The sequence below is a fragment of the Pristiophorus japonicus genome, chromosome 4 (genome assembly GCF_044704955.1).
Source record: "Pristiophorus japonicus isolate sPriJap1 chromosome 4, sPriJap1.hap1, whole genome shotgun sequence".
In the NCBI taxonomy this organism is placed as follows: domain Eukaryota; kingdom Metazoa; phylum Chordata; class Chondrichthyes; family Pristiophoridae; genus Pristiophorus; species Pristiophorus japonicus.
In genome coordinates, this window is record NC_091980.1 from 53,903,360 (window position 1) to 53,922,545 (window position 19,186).

The window sequence follows — 19,186 nt, forward strand, 5'->3', positions numbered from 1 at the left end:
CATGAGCTTATATGGACCATCTATTTCAGATAAAACAACTGAGCCACAACGGATTTTATTTGTGAACCTCGACTTGGTTGAGAGTGCGCTCAGCTAGTCTCTTACTAACGGCCTTTATTGCACTTAGCTCCAGTGTCAAGATGCTTAGTCGTTTTATTATTCTCGTGGACGTGAAGCCACAGTACAAAACTGTTCAACTCTGTCATTTATCACTCAGTTGTCGGGTTGCCAACCCTCCAGTTCAGACCTGGAGTTTCCAGCAATTGAAGCTTAAGGGGAGGGTGGAGGCATGAAGTCATGTGATGAAACCTCCAGTAATACATTCAAGCAGAATAAGCAACCCCACTTAGATGGGTTGAAAGAATGGATGGTATAGGAAACTGAAAATTCAAACTGGTGCTTGCAGTTTGCATTGTGTTAAGTCTGAAGAAACACTCAATTCAGTTTGAAACATAGATACAAAGAAATTTACAGTGGAGAAGGTGGCCATTTCAGCCCATCGTGTCCGCGCCAGCTGACAAAGAACCACACAGCCCTCGGTCAGCAGTCCTAAAGGTTACATATAAATCAATGAACAATGGCGGACAGGTAAAGAGCATCCAGCCCAACCAGTCCACCCACACAACTGCGATACCCTATGTATCGCAACATTTTACACTCCACCCCACCCGGAGCCATGCGATCTCCTGGGAGAGGCAAAATAACAGATAAAAACGCAGGCCAATTGGGGAAAAAAATCTGGGAAAATTCCTCTCCGACCCATCCAGGCGATCAAAACTAGTCCTGGAGACCCCTCTGGCTGTATTAGATTCCCTGAAGTACTTACCATCATATCTGCACCAGCCTACAAGAGGTTATCTGGTCTAATCCCACTGACCAGCTCTAGGTCTGTAACCCTGCAGGTTACAGCACTTCAAGTGCCCATCCAAGCACCTTTTAAATGTGGTGAGGGTTTCTGCCTCTACCACCTATCCAGGCAGTGAGTAGCAGACCCCCACAACCCACTGCATGAAGAAGCTTTCCCTCAAATCCCCTCTAAACCTTCCACCAACCACCTTAAACCAATGCCCCCTCGTAATTGACCTTTCCAGTGGTAATAATTATTTCCAGATGCACCAGAATATTCCGTCAAAGAATAACAAAAACAATAGGAGAGACCTTGAAGTGTTATTGTTAAAATGTCCTTGTAGCCACCTAGTGTTCAGTTAACAATATGCAAATACCGTACATATCAATTTGTTGGAACAGAGTAGAGAGAATTTTATATAACAAGTAGGTTTCTGTTGTTATAATTCATTACGATTAAAAAATTCTCATTGAAAAATTTGAAATGTCAGTATTCATACAACACTGACAACTGAAGGAGGAAAGAGAGGTAGAAAGGTGGAGAGGTTTAGGGAGGGAGTTCCAGAGCTTAGGGCCTAGGCAGCTGAAGGCACGGTCACCGATGGTTGAGCAGTTATAATCAGGAATGTTCAAGAAGGCAGAATTTGAGGAGCACAGATATCTTGGGGGGTGCTGTGGAACTGGAGGAGATTACAGAGATAGAGAGGGGTGAGGTCATGGAAGGATTTGTAAACCAGGATGAAAATTTTGAAATCGAGGCATTGCTTAACCAGGAGTCAATGTAGGTCAGCAATTACAGGGGTGATGGGTGAGCAGGACTTGGTGCGAGTTAGGACACAGGCAGCCGAATTTTGGATCATCTCTTGTTTACGTAGCGTAGGATGTCTGACGCCACCCAGGAGTGCCTTGGAGCAGTCAAGTCTAGAGTCTAGAGGTAACAAAGACTGAGGCAGGGGCGGAGACAGGCAACGTTACGGAGATGGAAATAGGCAGTTTTAGTTATGCCGCGGATATGTGGCCGGATCTCATTTCAGGGTCAAATATAACACCTAGGTTGTGAACTGTCTGGTTCAGCTTCAGACAGATGCTTGGGAGAGATATGGAGTCGGTAGCGGGATAGAGTCGGTAGCTAGGGAACACAGTTTGTGGTGGGGACCAAAGACAATAGCTTCGGTCTTCCCAATATTTAATTGGAGAACATTTCTGCTCATCCAGTACTGGATGTCAGACAAGCAGTCTGACAATTTAGAGACCATGGAGGGGTCGAGAGAAGTGGTGGTGAGGTAAAGCTGGGTGTGGTCAAAGAAGTCCATGAGCCCCTGGTACTTGTTGTTGGAGATGAGTGTGGTGGAGACAGGGGAGAGGGATTTAAGAAGACGGTTAGCAGTAGAGAATAGTAGCCGGGGGTTTGCTTTGCATTCCAGAATGATCCTGGAATAGTGAGCAGTTTTGGCAGACAAGAATAGGACCTGATAATGTTTTATGTGGTCCAGCCAGACCTGGCGGTGAATGGCTAAACCAGTTCTCTGCCACATCCGTTCAAGGCTGCACCCCTTGGAATTGAAGGAGCAAAGATGAGGGCCATAACAGGAGGAATGGCCATGAGAGAGAGTAATGGTTTTAGTAGGAACTAGGGCATCAAAGGTGGTGGTGAGGGTGTGATTGAGCAGATTGGTAGCTACAGACATGTCATAGAAACATAGAAACATAGAAAGCAGGAGTAGGCCATTCGGCCCTTCGAGCCTGCACCGCCATTCAATAAGATCATGGCTGATCACCCACCCCAGCACCTCCCCCCCATGCCCCCTCCACACACCCCCGACCCCCCCAGCCGCAAGGACCACATCCAACTCCCTCCCGAACACATCCAATGAACTGGCATCAACAACTCTCCGCGGCAGGGAACCCCACAGGCCAACAACTCCCTGAGTGAAGAAGTCTCTCCCAATCCCAGCCCCAAACAGCCCCATCCCCCATCCCAAGACCGTGCCCCCCTCCGGCTCCGGACCCACCCAACACCAGGAACACTCCCCCCCACACCCAACCCGCCCCGTCCCGTCAGAATCCTCCCCAAATGCCGAACACCCCCAGATGTCGAGCCCCCAGCCCCGGCCACCCCGGAGCCACGCCCCCGCGACGCCAACCACACCACATCCACCAACCGCCATCTGCGCAGTCAACCTGTCCACCCCACTCTGAACACTCCCCGCACCGAGGCGCAGAGCCCCCAGGCCCGCCCCTCCAACACACCTCGCCCCCCCCCCAGACCTTCGCTGCAATGTGGCCCCTCCCGTCCCCCGCCCCGGGCTTCTCCGCCCCCCACCTCCACCACTCTCCCCTCCATCCCCCATCCCTGTCTGCCCTCATCTTTCCTCTGCCTCCCCGCACAGGCCCCCATCTTGGGGGCGATAACCTTCTGGGGCCGGGAATTTTAGTCCCCAGCGTGGAAGTCCTGCTCCCGCCGCAGAATTGGCCTTACCTCCCCTCAATGGAAGCGGAGTGCAATTTCCCACACTCCACTTCCTTTGAGGGCAGTTACCGGGGCACGACTGGATGCTCCTGTGACAGTTGGAACTGGTGCTATCCACTCTCCTGTCTTGTGACAGTCATGGTGAATGGCTGGACAGTTTGGAGTTGATAAGTGCAGTTGTAAGAGAGTCGGGAGAGAGTTTTTTTCCGGGGTGGACACAGAAGGAAGTAGAGTTGGGTGGGAGAAGGGGGATGTGGGTGGGGAATGATACAAGGAAATGGTCAAAGATGGCCTTATCTGCAATTGACACGGTAGGAATAGCGAGGTCACAAGAGATAACAAGGTCAAGGGGGTGACCGTGATTATGGATTGGGGAGTTCACATGGAGGGAGAGATTAAGGGAGGATGGGACGGTAGTGAACACAGAGGAGAGAGAGCATGATGAATTGAGATGGAGGTTGAAATCATAGAGGATGAGAAGTCGCACAATGCAGAAACTGAGGGAGGAAAGCAGTGAAGATATCTCCATAACAACACTTTTATCGTAGTTGGGTGGGTGGTAGAGAACGAGAATTTTATATGAGAGGTGAGGTGTTCAAAGGAGGAACAAGTACCGGAGGTGTGGGTGGGGCAAATGGTGGAAGGTATAGCCAGATGGGGAGGCTTCATTTAAGGGTAATGTGTCATCACCCCTTAGCCAAGTTTCCGTCAGGGCCATGATGTCGATGCAATCATCCATGATAAGCTCATGGATGGGAAGAGCCTCGTTCGCAAGCAAACGGACATTCTGCAAGGAGATGCGGAGAGAATCCTCCATAGGGTCAGTGCTTGGAGGGGTGAGTTGGATGGTGAGGAGCTTGGCAAGGTTAGCCCCCGCGGACAAGCTGGGTGGCAAGGTTGGTGAGAGAGTAGGATGGGACAGTTGGGGTTTCTACTCTTGCGGAGGCAGTGATGAGTACCACCGTGGGTCCTTCAGAGGATGACAAGAAAGGCACAGAGGGAACCTGTAGTCTTATCTAAGAGTGAGTCAAGCCTGGGACAGCGCCAGGAAGGTCGAAGAGTAAAGAAGGGTTGGGGTAGGGATTTGGGAGGACAGAGTATCCGAGAGAGGAGAGATGAAAGGCGACACAGCGACAGGAGAGACTGGTCAAGGGGGGATAGAGAGAGAAGAAAAAGATGGAGAAATAAGTGGAAATAGTGGAGCAGTAGCCAAAATGTGCATGCAAATGGACACAGGAAAAAACTCAAGTTATATATGCCTGGTTATGTAGAAATTATAGGGATGCATATTTCCTGTTAGTAACGGAATAGATTGGTGGCAATAGTAAGGATTCCAGAGTCAAAGTTGATGGTCCCATGGAGGGCAAGAGTAGACATCGGTAGGATGGAGTCAGATTGGAGCATCAACGAACTGTGGTCCAATTTTGGAAACCGTTGTAGCAGGTGAGAGAAGTCCAGAAGATATTTGAAGGGTAGAGAATTGAAGGATGGAGGTTATTGCTATGGTAATGAGAGTTGATTTTGGTGCAGGAAGAAGATGGTGAAGTTCATACGAAGTTGGAGGTCACCGTAGATCAGAAGCAACTAAGAAAATGTAAAACCACATAAGACGGCAACCAACAAAGCATAAAAACCAGTAGAATGAGTCATCCAACTCAGCAGAGAGACAACAGCAAGTAGCAGTGATTAACAGGGCTAAAAAAACAGTTGACTGGTCACCCAACTCAGCAGAGAAACAGCCAGTGAGGAAGATAATTTTTTGTTTTAGCAGCAAAGTTGTGACACAGCAAGTGAGTCTTAAGGTGTAGTCCAGTGAAGGAATGTAGTGGTGTAGTCCAGTGTAGTCCAATGCTGGAACGTAGTCTTGATTTCCCTTGAAGCCCAGGAATTCAGAAAACAAATTTGAGAAGCAGAGCAGGGATGGAGGATGGGTGATGATGATTTAAAACTGTTAACTTGTAGTTGGGGATAAAATGACCAACTGACGAAGCCAGGAGAACCTGAACAGTGGTTGCGATGAGATTTGGGGGAAGACAGGTCAAAGAATGGCTGGAAATTCCTATGGATAAAAGTGAAAAGCTCCAGAACTCCTTATGGAGCTGCCAGCATAGTGGCAGCCATTTTGTCATCCATTATTTAATGTTAGAACATTATTTAAAGCTCCTTGAATTGAAAGACAGCTAAAACAGAGCAATAACCTGGTTCATTTGCTTTAGTTTGGTATGAGATATGTTAGCTAAATGTACCTTTAACATAATAAAGCATCCCAGGGTGCTTGACACCAAGCCACATAAGGGGATATTAGGGCAGCAGACTGTTATGTATGCAATAAAGGTTCAAACTGAGTACTGTTTAACTAAGCAAGGTACAACCTTGGCTCTGCTTTATTTAGGCCCAAAGTGCCTGACTCTCAAAATGGCTGGCCTTTTATACCTGAGCAGTACCATGTGCGTGCTGGGTTTGCGCTCCTGGGTTGACCATCTCAGTTCGATTCCAGCCTTGGGTGAGTGTGCGGGGTCTGTTGTGGCTGATGGCTGGATGACTGACTTGTTGGGGGTGACAGTGGCCATGTCAGGAATTGCAAGTCAATTTTTATTGACCAGGTCTGTGATGGAAATTCCGGGTTCACTGATGACCCGTGAGTCCTCTGAAGACTGCTAGTAGGTTGGTTGGTCGTCGATGGTTTCTTCGTCCAACTGTTCTGGCTCGTCTGTGTTCCTCAGCTTTGTCTGATCCATGTATTTCCTGCAAGTTTGCCAATTCCTTAAGCTTAATAACGAATATGCTGTTGCCCTCCCTGGCCATGATCCATTTGGGACCCTGACCATAGTTCAATACATATACAGGATCATTAACAGAAATCTCGCGTGACACAGTTGCGTGATCTTGGTACCCTTGTTGACTTTGTCTTCGGTATTCAACATGATTACTTAAGTCTGGGCATACCAGAGATAGCTTGGTCTTAAGACCTCTTTTCATCATGAGTTCAACAGACAAGACCCCTGTGAGTGTGTGGGGTCTTGTCCTGTAACTCAGCAGTATGCAGGACAAGCGGGTCTGCAATGACCCTTGGGTTACTCTCCTCATGCTTTGCTTGATAATTTGTACTGCACATTCAGCTTGCCTGTTGGACGCAGGCTTGAACGTTGCTGACCTAACATATTTTATGTCATTAAGTTTCACAAACTCCTGAAACTCCTGTCTGGTGAAGCACGACCCATTGTCGCTCATCACTATGTCAGGCAGACTATGTGTCACGAACATGACATTGAGCTTCTCTGTGGTTGCCCTGGACGTGCTGGATGACATGATTATGCATTCTATCCACTTCAAATAAGCATCCACCACTAAAAACATCTTGCCCAGGAAAGGACCTGCAAAATCTGCATGGATCCTGGACCAAGGTTTGGATGGCCATGGCCGCAGACTCAGCGGCGATTCCACTGGTGCTTTGCTAAGCTGCATATAAGTGTTGCACTGATGTATGCATGCTTCCAGCTCAGAATCAATTCCTGGCCATCATACATGGGACCTGGCAATGGCCTTCATCTTCACTATACCAGGATGTGTGCTGTGTAACTTACGCACAAACTTTTCTCTCCCTTTCTTGGGCATTACAACGAGATTGCCCCACAATATGCAATCTGCTTGAATAGACAGTTCGTCCTTGCGACAAATGTATGGTTTGGCCTCCTCGCACATTTGCTTAGGTATGGCAGACCAATCTTCTTTGAGGATGCAACCCTTTACCACCGATAAAATCGGGTCCTGGCTGGTCCAGGTCTTAACTTGTTGAGCCGTGACAGGGGTGCCTTCACTCTCAAAAGCATCCATGATTAACATTAGATCCGCCGGTTATGGCGTTTCCACCTCCGGTGTGGGCAACGGCAACCAGCACAAAGCATCGGCACAATTCTCTGTGTCAGGTCTGTGGCGAATGACATAATCATAGGTCGATAATGTCAGCGCCCACCTTTGGATGCAGGATGAAGCGTTGGTATTGGTACCTTTGCTCTCGGAAAACAAATGAGCGGCTTGTGATCGGTCTCTAATTTGAACCTCAGACCAAATAGGTATTGATGCATCTTTTTAACACCGTACCCACAAGCTAAAGCTTCTTTTTCTACCATGCTGCAGGCTCTTTCTGCTTTAGACAAACTTTTGGATGCATAGGCGACAGGTTGAAATTTCCCCGACTCATTGGCTAGTTGGATTACGCAACCAATTCCATATGACAATACATCACAGGCCAAAACTAAACATTTACATGGGTCATAATGTACCAGCAGCTTGTTCGAGCAAAGCAGATTGGTGGCTTTCCCGAAAGTTCTATCTTGCGATGCACCCCACACCCAGTTGGCACCTTTTCTCAATAGCATGTGCAGTGGTTCTAGTAAGGTGCTCAATTTAGGTAGGAAGTTATCAAAGTAGTTGAGTAGACACAGAAACGAACACAGCTCCGTCACATTCTGCGGCTTGGGTGCATTCTTGATGGCCTTGGTTTTCACGTCAGTAGGTCTGATGCCATCAGCGGCTATTTTCCTCCTGAAGAATTCAACCTCCAGTGCCATGAAGACGCACTTCGAGCGTTTCAGTCTGAGTACCACTCTATCCAAACACAGTAGAACCTCTTCCAGGTTGCTCAGATATTCCTTGGAGTCATGACCAGTGATCAGGATGTCATCTTGGAACACAACGGTTCTGGGAGCAGACTTCAGTAGACTTTCCATATTCCTCTGGAATATTGCTGTTGCCGAGTGAATTCCGAAAGGTCACCTGTGGTAAATAAACAGTCCTTTATGCATGTTAATGCACGTAAGTCTCTTCGACGTCTCAACCAACTCCTGTGTCATTTAGGCTGACGTCAAGTGCAGTTTTGTGAATGACTTCCCTCCGGCTAGCGTCGCAAACAAGTCATCAGCCTTTGGTAACAGGTACTGATCTTGTTTCGAAACCTTGTTGATCGTAGCCTTGTAGTTTTCACAGATTCTGACTGTGCCATCACTTTTCAGCACAGGAACAATGGGGCTGGTCCATTCATTAAATTCGACCGGTGATATGATCCCTTCACACTGGAGTCTGTCCAGTTCAATTTCGACCTTCTCCCTCATCATATACGGCACAGCCGAGCTTTATGATGGACGGGTCTTGCATCTGAATCAATGTGGATCTGCACCTTCGCTCCCATGAAGTTGCCAATACCCGGTTCGAACAGCGAGGGGAACTTGCTCAATAATTGGGCACATGTATCTTCCTCCGATGACAACGCCTTTATGTCATTCCAGTCGCATCTGATTTTCTCCAACCAGCTCCTGCCAAGCAGCATTGGGCCATTGCCTGGAACAATCCACAGCGGTAACTCGTGAAGCGCACCATTATATGATACATTCATTTGTGCACTGCCAATCACCTTTATCAGTTCTTTGGTGTATGTGCACAGCTTGGCATTAACAGGGCTCAGCCTGGGCCTCACAGTCTTAGTATCCCACAGCTTATTAAATGCCCTCTCATTCATGATCAATTGACTTGTCCCCATGTCCAGTTCCATCGATAGCGGTATCCTGTTAAACTTCACATTAATCAAAATTGATTTACTCTTGGTTATGAAGGAGTACAACCCATACAATTCCTCCTCTGGCATCTCGGATTGCGTATCTGGATCTGCGCTAGTCTGAATCTCATTCCCCACATGGTGTGTCGCAGCTTGCTTGCTCATCTGTGGACACTTGTGCTGGAGATGCCCCACTCTCAGACAGCCTTTGCAACTATATTGCTTAAATCGGCCTGCTGGTACCGATGATTTCCCCACAATGCCAACACAGAGAAGTCAGATGCATTCCCGCTGGCGGACTCTGGGCAGCCACAGGTTTTGCGAACGCAGCCGGATAGGCCCTGCCATGTGCCGCTCTGCTGAACGCCGAATCAATCACATTTATCGTACTTGCCGAGGTTCGGTTCTTCACCACAATTTGCTTTAGATTCCTGTCTGTCGTCATACATGATTGAGCGATCTAGATGGCCCTTTTTAAATCCAACTCCTCCGCCGCCAGAAGTTTGCGCAGGATCACCTCGTGGTTGATACCGATAACCAAAAAGTCTCGCAGCATGCCTGCCAACACTGTCCCGAACTTGCACAGTCCCGCTAGGCGTCTCAGGTCAACAACGAATTCCACCGCGTTCTCGCCCTCTGATCGAACGTGTGTATAAAACCTGTATCTCGAGATGATGATGCCGTCGTCTGGCTTGAGGTGCTCCCGTACCAATGTACACAACTCTTCATACATTTTCTCTGTTGGATCACTAGGCATGAGTAGATTCTTTATCAGACCGTAGATCTTTGAACCTCACACTGTGAGGAACACGGCCCGGCACTGATCTGCATCGTCGACACCCTTCATTTTGTTGGCCATGAAGTACTGGTTCAAACGGCTCACAAAGCCTGCCCAATCTTCTCCCTCCACGAGTCACTCTAAAAATCCAATCGTGCTCATTTTGCAAACAAAGGTTCTTCTATTCACGTCGCCAAATGTTATGTATGCAATAAAGGTTCAAACTGAGCACTGTTTAACTAAGCAAGGTACAACCTTGGCTCTGCTTTATTTAGGCCCAAAGTGCCTGACTCTCAAAATGGCTGGCCTTTTATAACTGAGCAGCACCATGTGCGTGCTGCTCAGTGGTCTCCAACAATGATGCCATCTGGTGGCTACAAACAGAATGTACATACATGACACAGACCAACAGCTTGGTCAAAATGTGGGGGTACAATACCTTAGTGGTTATGGTGCCAAATTTAACTCTTACCAAAAGGGAAGAGAATTGTTTTTCGACATAGGAGGGATGTCAAGTCTCATGTTGCAAAGTATATCTTTCACTGATTTGTTTTACAGAATAATTCCCCACCTGAGGATAACAGAACATGATTAAAGGACAATAACTGTTTCTCTGTTAACTATGGGCTGTGTAGAATACTGCATTAATTAAATTATTTTAACTAAATTATCAATAAACAGACATAAATAGAATACTTTTTACAATCACAGCCATAGTTACAAAATCCAATGATTTTCCCCCTAGGTTTTGAGATGCCACACTGGTGAAGTTGTCTTGTGCTTTCCAACAGTCATTTTCCAACAGCCTATCGACTCGGGATCAGTTCCTATGGACTGGAGGGTAGCTAATGTAACACCATTTTTTAAAAAGGGAGGGAGAGAGAAAGCAGGTAATTATAGACCAGTTAGCCTGGCGTCAGTGTGGGGAAAATGTTGGAATCAATTATTAAGGATGAAATAGCAGCGCATTTGGAAAGCAGTGACAGGATCGGTTCAAGTCAGCATGGATTTATGAAGGGGAAATCAGGCTTGACAAATCTTCTGGAATTTTTTGAGGATGTAACTAGTAGAGTGGACAAGGGAGAACCAGTGGATGTGGTGTATTTGGACTTTCAAAAGGCTTTTGACAAGATCCCACACAAGAGATTAGTGTGCAAAATCAAAGCACATGGTATTGGGGGTAATATACTGACGTGGATAGAGAACTGGTTGGCAGACAGGAAGCAGAGAGTGGGGATAAATGGGTCCTTTTCAGAATGGCAGGCAGTGACTAGTGGTGTGCCGCAGGGCTCAGTGCTGGGACCTCAGCTCTTTACAATATACATCAATGATTTGGATGAAGGAATTGAGTGTAATATCTCCAAGTTTGCAGATGACACTAAACTGGGTTAACCCTGCATCCTCTTAGCGTCCCCCTCACAGCAGGGTGATTTAGACAGGTTAGGTGAGTGGGCAAATGCATGGCAGATGCAGTATAATGTGGATAAATGTGAGGTTATCCACTTTGGGGGCAAAAACGCGAAGACAGAATATTATCTGAATGGCGGCAGATTAGGAAAAGGGGAGGTACAACGAGACCTGGGTGTCATGGTTCATCAGTCATTGACAGTTGGCATACAGGTACAGCAGGTGGTGAAGAAGGCAAATGGTATGTTGACCTTCATAGCTAGGGGATTTTAGAATAGGAGCAGGGAGGTCTTACTGCAGTTGTACAGGGCTTTGGTGAGGCCTCACCTGAAAATTATGTTCAGTTTTGGTCTCTTAATCTGAGGAAGGACGTTTTTGCTATTGAGGGAGTGCAGCGAAGGTTCACCAGACTGATTCCCGGGATGGCTGGACTGACATATGAGGAGAGACTGGATCAACTGGGCCTTTATACATTGGAGTTTAGAAGGATGAGAGGGGATCTCATAGAAACATACAAAATTCTGACGGGATTAGACAGGTTAGATGCGGGTAGATTGTTCCCGATGTTGGGGAAGTCCAGAACCACGGGACACAGTCTTAGGATAAGGGGTAGGCCATTTAGGCCTGAGATGAGGAGAAACTTCTTCACTCAGAGAGTTGTTAACCTGTGGAATTCCCTGCCGCAGAGAGTTGTTGATGCCAGTTCATTGGCTATATTCAAGAGGGAGTTAGATATGATCCTTACAGCTAAGGGGATCAAGGGGTATGGAGAGAAAGCAGGAAAGGGGTACTGAGGGAATGATCAGAAATTATCTTATCGAATGATGGTGCAAGCTTGAAGGGCCGAATGGCCTACTCCTGCACCTATTTTCGATATCTATGTTTCTATGCTTTTGACTCAGCAGTTGAGCTGGTATAAGTGAGGTAAGCAGCCACTGCTCATCATCTCTATGATGCCTCCTCAATTGTTTGTCTGGCTCCGGAATCATTACTATAGCTAGCACAAGCTCTCCGGCCTCTGCCAGTGAGCCATGGAAGTTTGGCTGCTGGAAACACAGGGGCCTTCTGCTGTGACAAAATAGGTGGCCAAGGTGCTGCCTGCCAAGAATTTTTAAAAAGATTGAAGAGTCTACTTCTTACCTGCTGCGGCTTGTGCTAAACTTTTATTGAACCTTTGTTAGATCACACTTGGAGTACTGTGTACAGTTCTTGATACGTCCTTACTATACAGTATAAATGCACACGAGGCCCATGCTTGAGAGAAGGTCAGTCTGTGACCTGTCCTTTATTCCTCAGCACTCAAGTGATGAAGGTGGGTGGAGCTTCCCCTTTTATACCTGAAGGTCCAGGTTAGGAGTGTCTCCCACCTAGTGGTCATTGTTCTCTCAGTGTACAACTTAGGTCAGATTGTACATGGGTTACAATGCTGGTTGAATACATGACATCACCTCCCCCCGCAAAGTCTTAATGGGATCACAGGTTGAGTCTCTCTGGTGGTTTACGCTCTCTTGTGGAGCGCCTGAGTTGGGGCTCCGGTTGTTGGGCGCTGGCCTGAGTGTCTGCTGTTTGCGGTGCCTCAGGCCTATCCAGATTGCCCACAGTGATTGGGCTCTTCTCCCTTTGATTCCGGTGTTCGGTGACCTGTGGTGGAGTGAACTCGACATCGTTTTCTTCCTCTGCTTCTTCTATGGGGTTGCTGAACCTCCTTTTTGTTTGATCCACATGTTTGCGGCAGATTTGTCCATTGGTAAGTTTAACTACCAGAATCCTATTTCCCTCTTTGGCAATCACAGTGCCTGCAAGCCATTTGGGCCCTGCAGCACAGTTGCGGACAAAAACAGGATCATTTACACCAATACATCGCGCCCTTGCATTCCTGTCATGGTGGTCATATTGTGGCTGGTGCCTGCTCTCGACAATTTCTTTCATGGTGGGGTGTATAAGGGATAGCCGAGTTTTGAGCGTCCTTTTCATTAGCAGCTCTGCGGGTAGAAACCCTGTGAACGAGTGGGGTCGGGATCTGTAGGCCAACAGGAGGCGTGAAAAGCGGGTTTGTAGGGAACCCCCTTGGATTCTGAGCATCCCCTGTTTGATTATCTGCACTGCTCGTTCTGCCTGGCCGTTTGAGGCCGGCTTGAACGGTGCCGTTCTGACATGGTTAATTCCATTGCCTGCCATGAAGTCCTGGAATTCAGTGCTTGTGAAGCACGGGCCATTGTTGCTGACCAAGACGTCCGGTAGACCATGGGCGGCGAACATTGCCCATAGACTTTCTACCGTGGCAGAGGCTGTGCTTGAATTTAAAATGACACACTCGATCCATTTGGAGTAGGCGCCTATTACAACCAAAAACATTTTTCCCCTGAAAGGACCTGCGTAGTCCACATGGATGCATGAACAAGGCTTGGCGGGCCATGGCCAGGGGCTAAGGGGGGCTTCCCTGGGCGCATTGCCCAGCTGGGCATACGTGTTGCACCTGCGAACACAAAGTTCCAGATCTGCATCTATCTCTGGCCACCAAACGTGTGACCTGGCAATTGCCTTCATCATGACAATGCCCGGGTGCTCATTGTGGAGTTCTCTGATGAACACCTCTCCACCCATCTGGGGCATGACTACGCGGTTTCCCCACAGTAGGCAAGCGGCCTAAATCGAGAGTTCATCCCTGCGCCTGTGAAATGGTTTAAATTCCTCAGGGCATGCCCTGTACGTGGCTGCCCAGTCCTCATTCAGGATACATTTCTTGACTAGAGACAATAGCGGGTCTCTGTTTGTCCAGACTTTAATCTGACGGGCTGTCACGGGTGAGCCTTCACTTCCGAAAGCTTCAACAGCCATGACCATCTCAGCAGCATGCTCGGTAGTCCCCTCAGTGGTGGCTAGTGGGAGCCTGCTGAGTGCATCGGCGCAGTTTTCGGTGCCCGGTCTGTGCCGAATTATATAGCCATAGGCGGCTAACGTGAGTGCCCACCTCTGTATGCGGGCCAATGCGTTTGCATTTATGGCCTTGTTGTCAGCCAAAAGGGACGTTAGGGGTTTGTGATCTGTCTCCAGCTCAAATTTTCTGCCAAACAGGTACTGGTGCATTTTCTTTACAGCATATACACATGCGAGCGCCTCCTTTTCTACCATCCCGTAACCCCTTTCTGCCTGGGACAGACTCCTGGAGGCATAAGCTTGCGGCTGTAACTGACCCTTGACATTGACGTGCTGAAACACACACCGACCCCATAGGACGACGCATCGCACGTTAACACAAGTTTCTTACATGGGTCGTATAGTGTTAACAGAGTGTTGGAACATAACAAATTGCGTGCTCTATTAAAAGCCCTTTCCTGACTGTCCCCCCAGACCCATTTGCGACCTTTGCGTAGGAGCATATGTAGCGGCTGTAGCAGCGTGCTCAATTTGGGAAGAAAGTTACCGAAATAGTTGAGGAGCCCCAGGAACGAACGCAGCTCCGTCGTGTTACGGGATCTGGGTACTCTCTGGATCACTTCCGTCTTGGACGCAGTAGGGCTGATCCCGTCTGCTGCTACCCTCATCCCCAGGAATTCTACCTCTGGAGCTAGGAAGACGCACTTTGCCTTTTTCAGTCGCAGCCCTACCCGGTCCAGTCTGCGTAGCACCTCCTCCAGGTTGTGGAGATGTTCTTCAGCATCGTAACCCGTGATGAGGATGTCGTCCTGAAAAACCACCGTCCCTGGAATCGACTTGAGGAGGCTTTCCATATTTCGTTGGAAGATCGCGGCAGCCGAACGAATCCCGAACGGACATCTGTTGTACTCAAACAACCCCTTGTGTGTCGTGATGGTGGTCAGCTTCTTCGACTCACTCGCCAGCTCCTGGGTCATGTAAGCTGAGGTCAGGTCCAATTTTGAAAAATGTCTGCCACCGGATAGCGTCGCAAAGAGGTCGAACGCTCTCGGTAGCGGGTACTGGTCTTGGAGTGACACCCGATTGATGGTGGCCTTGTAATCGCCACATATCCTGACCGACCCATCCGCCTCGAGCACCGGCATGATCGGGCTCGCCCAGTCACTGAATTTGACTGGCGAGATGATGCCTTCCCTCAGCAGGCGGTCCAATTCGCCTTCTATCTTTTCCCGCATCACGTACGGCACCGCTCTGGCCTTGTGATGTACTGGCCTGGCATCCGGGTTTCTGTGAATCACTACCTTGGCCCCCATGAAAGTGCCGATGCCGGGTTGAAATAATGAGTCAAATTTGTCCAGGATCTATGAGCATGATACTCGCTCTACAGAGGAAATTGCATTGACATCGCCCCATTTCCAGTTCATGACAGCAAGCCAACTCCTCCCCAGTAGTGCGGGACCGTACCCTGGGACAATCCAGAGTGGCAACATGTTCTCCGAATCTTTGTGGGTCACGACTACCATGGCGCTGCCTAGCACCGGAATGATCTGCTTTGTGTAAGTTCGTAGCTGTGCGTCAATCGGCGATAATTTTGGCCTCCTGGCCTTGGACGCCCACAACTTTTCGAACTGTTTGATACTCATCAGGGACTGGCTGGCCCCCGTGTCTAGCTCCATTGATACTGGGATGCCATTGAGGAGCACTTTCATCATTATCGGTGGCATCCTGGTGTATGAACTGTATACGTGGTCCACATGAACTCGCTGAACTTCAGCTTCCAGCGATTTCCCCCAGCGTTCACTTCTGCAATTTCTGCAGGTATTTTGCTCATCTCTGCAAACTCCGGCTGAGTGTGTGCCTCCACGCCTCCAACATGAGCTGTTGTTTGAAACAAAAGGTCCCTTGCCAGTCGATCGTCCCTGACTGCCCCTGTGACGGTCCTTGAATGCGCCATTAACAGGTGTTGATGGCCCCATTACTGGCTGCATTGTCGCTTGCAATGACGTGAATCGCCGTTCAGCTTGCCATTGTTTCTGTCTCTGGGTTCGACTACATGTTGGGGCATGCCCGATTGCCCTTGTCTGCCTGGAGAACTGTGTGCTGCTTTAACAATGTTGAATCTCTGTCCCAACCATTCCTTAACACAGTACCTCTCATCTGTTCTCCTTCTGGCCATGCTTGCGTGATTTAAATCCCAGTTACTCGTCGCCATTGATATGTCCTTACTATACAGTATAAATGCACACGAGGCCCATGCTTGAGAGAAGGTCAGTCTGTGACCTGTCCTTTATTCCTTAGCACTCAAGTGATGAAGGTGGGTGGAGCTTCCCCTTTTATACCTGAAGGTCCAGGTTAGGACTGTCTCCCACCTAGTGGTCATTGTTCTCACAGTGTACAACTTAGGTCAGATTATACATGGGTTACAATGCTGGTTGAATACATGACAGTTCTCGTCACCATATTACAACAACAACATGTATTTCTATAGCACCTTTAATGTAGTAAAATGCTCCAAGGCAATTCACAGGAGTTTTCGAAAACAAAATTTAACACAAGGAGAAATTAGGGCAGATGACTAAAAGCTTGGTCAAAGAGGTAGGTTTTAAGGAATGTCTTAAAGAAGGAATGAGAGGTAGAGAAGTGGAAGGGTTTAGGGAGGGAATTCCAATGCTTAGGGCCTGGGCAGCTGAAAGCATTGCCACAAATGGTTGAGCAATTAAAATCAGGGATGCTCAAGAGGCCAGAATTAGAGGAGCACAGATATCCCGGGGTGTTGTGGGGCTTGTGGAAATGTATTTTTAACTAAGCTGATACCACACGGTATTTGTGCGCCCTTTGCAATATATAACAAAATGGAGTCCTGGTTCTTCCAGAAATGTCTGCATAAAACAGTCGGCTTGCATAAACAGCTAAACCTGGCTTGAAATGGCTGATAGCCACCAGACAGCTAGGAGGCAAGTCCTGCTGAAACAAGTATCCTCCCCCCCCCCACCCCCATGGTGCTCTCCTATTGTCTATACAACACCAGTTCCACTCCACCCCACCCTTTTCGAAGTACTCAAACCACCAGCCATTATCTCTTGTAGAGATCTCATCCATTTGATGCAAAAAGATAACTGACCAGGAAACTGGACAACCCTGACACAATGCAAGACAGGTAATAACTCATTACCACACTCTCATCGAGTAATGGCCGGCTGGCCAACTAATAACCATGACAAAAGGAAATATCTGGAAACCATGTCAGGACAAGGATGTAGTAATTAACTCTTTATCTGTATTCACTGACTGCGAGACAGAGCCAATACACAGGGAGAGGCCACAACTTGGGTTTTACTGTATAAATATCTTGTGAAACTGTACCATTTGGAAGGTGTTCACTTAGCCATTGACTGAGTGTGACCTTTCCCTTGCTAGCAAGTAAATTAAAGAAACTTCTGCCAGAGCTGAAGGTGTCTGAGTCGTTTATCAGAGGTCGAGATTTCGACAGTTGTCACTACCAGGTTCTCTTTTTTTTTACATATTGATTTACTTCCTCTGTTAATTTTACATGGGCTTGAAGAATCGGAACCCAGGCCTTTTCTATTACTTTCCTTTTTTTTTTACCTCTTCTACCTGGATCTCTTTTTATAAGACACTCCTCTAGACATGTTGTTCTCTCTAAATTAAATGAACCATCGGGTGGAAATGGCCTGTTTTCACCCTTAGTCCACTTTACCCTTTTTTTTCTTTGGTCAATTGAAGACTGACCACAATTCTGGAGCATGACATAGGCTGGTGTGCCTTTTGTGGTGTTTTAACTTGCTCCGACACCCATTCTGGATGATTAAGATTTTCCACAGTTTCTGATCTCACAATCCTTTCGGCCAACCGAGTTCTCTCCGCCCACTTCTCCTGGCCGTTACGTGGCCTGAAAAGGCTCTTAATTCGGGCTCAGTCCGAGTGTGTGAGAGATGTTGGCACGAACCAACCGTAGTTGATCAATCAGTTACTGTTTCTTTTCTCAATCAATCCTTGTTTTTTTTTTGAATCACAATTTTCCCTAGTGACTCTTCCCGTTTCTCTGATTGCAATGTCGCACAAAGGTATTGCACACAACAGTATAACAAGGACAACTAGGACAAACAACATTCACGCGAGTATACAAATCATAACCTTAAACTCTATCTAAACAAATAATCAATTCTCAGTCTGCGTTGTACGCCACTACAGACCGAGTCCTTAACTTATCCTAGTAAAACTTATAAAATTTATGGTCCCATTGCCCTAACTCTTATCACATAAGAACCTTCGATCGATTGCGCTTTTTTTTCTACTCTTATCACATAAGAACCGTTTCCTAATGAACTCTTATCACATAAGAACCTTCGATCGATTAGCGCTTTCTTTTTTCCTAATCTTATCACATAAGAACCTTTAAGAACCTTTTTTTTCCCTAATCTTATCACATAAGAACCTTCGATCGACTAGCGCTGTTTCTACCTTACCTACTGAAACCTTCCTCGGGCAGTTTCAAGATATTTCCAGAACCAGATCTCTTCTGCCTGCGAGCTGAGAAAGAAATGGTCATAAAAAAATAACTTTAGCTTTTAAATGTCGAATCTCGTAGATTGCAGTACCTCCCCTGTGGACAACAGATTACATATGTGATTCAACAGTGAAGAAATCTCTTGTGAGCAAAAGGCTCACCTTGTTTTGGCCACTGAAGCCTTTCACTGGAGAGGTACTATGCCTGTATCCGTTTTGTTCACAGGGCAGAGAGTATGCATCTCGGTGGAACCTCCAAGAAGTAACTGTCGAAATCTCGACCTCCAATAAACGACTGAGACACCTTCAGCTCCAGCAGAAGTTTCTTTAATTTACTTGATAGCAAGGGAAAGGTCACACTCAGTCAATGACTAAGTGAACACCTTCCAAATGGTACAGTTTCACAAGATATTTATACAGTAAAACCCAAGTTGTGGCCTCTCCCTGTGTATTGGCTCTGTCTCGCACTCAGTGAATACAGATAAAGAGTTAATTACTACATCCTTGTCCTGACATGGTTTCCAGATATTTCCTTTTGTCAGGGTTATTAGTTGGCCAGCCGGCCATTACTCGATGAGAGTGTGGTAATGAGCTATTACCTGTCTTGCATTGTGTCAGGATTGTCCAGAGCTTGGGGGGGGGGGGGGGAAGAGCTTGGTGGGGGAGAGAGAGAGAAAGAGAGAGAGAGCTTGGCGGGGGGGAGAGAGTGAGCGAGCTTGTGCGGGGGGGG

The 19,186-nt window shown here is 47.5% G+C and overlaps 1 pseudogene; it reads right to left on the reverse strand.

Annotated features, from left to right (window-relative positions):
• The window catches only part of LOC139262442 (sialic acid-binding Ig-like lectin 12), a 239,010-nt pseudogene that overhangs the window by 194,741 nt on the left and 25,083 nt on the right, over nucleotides 1–19,186 (reverse strand).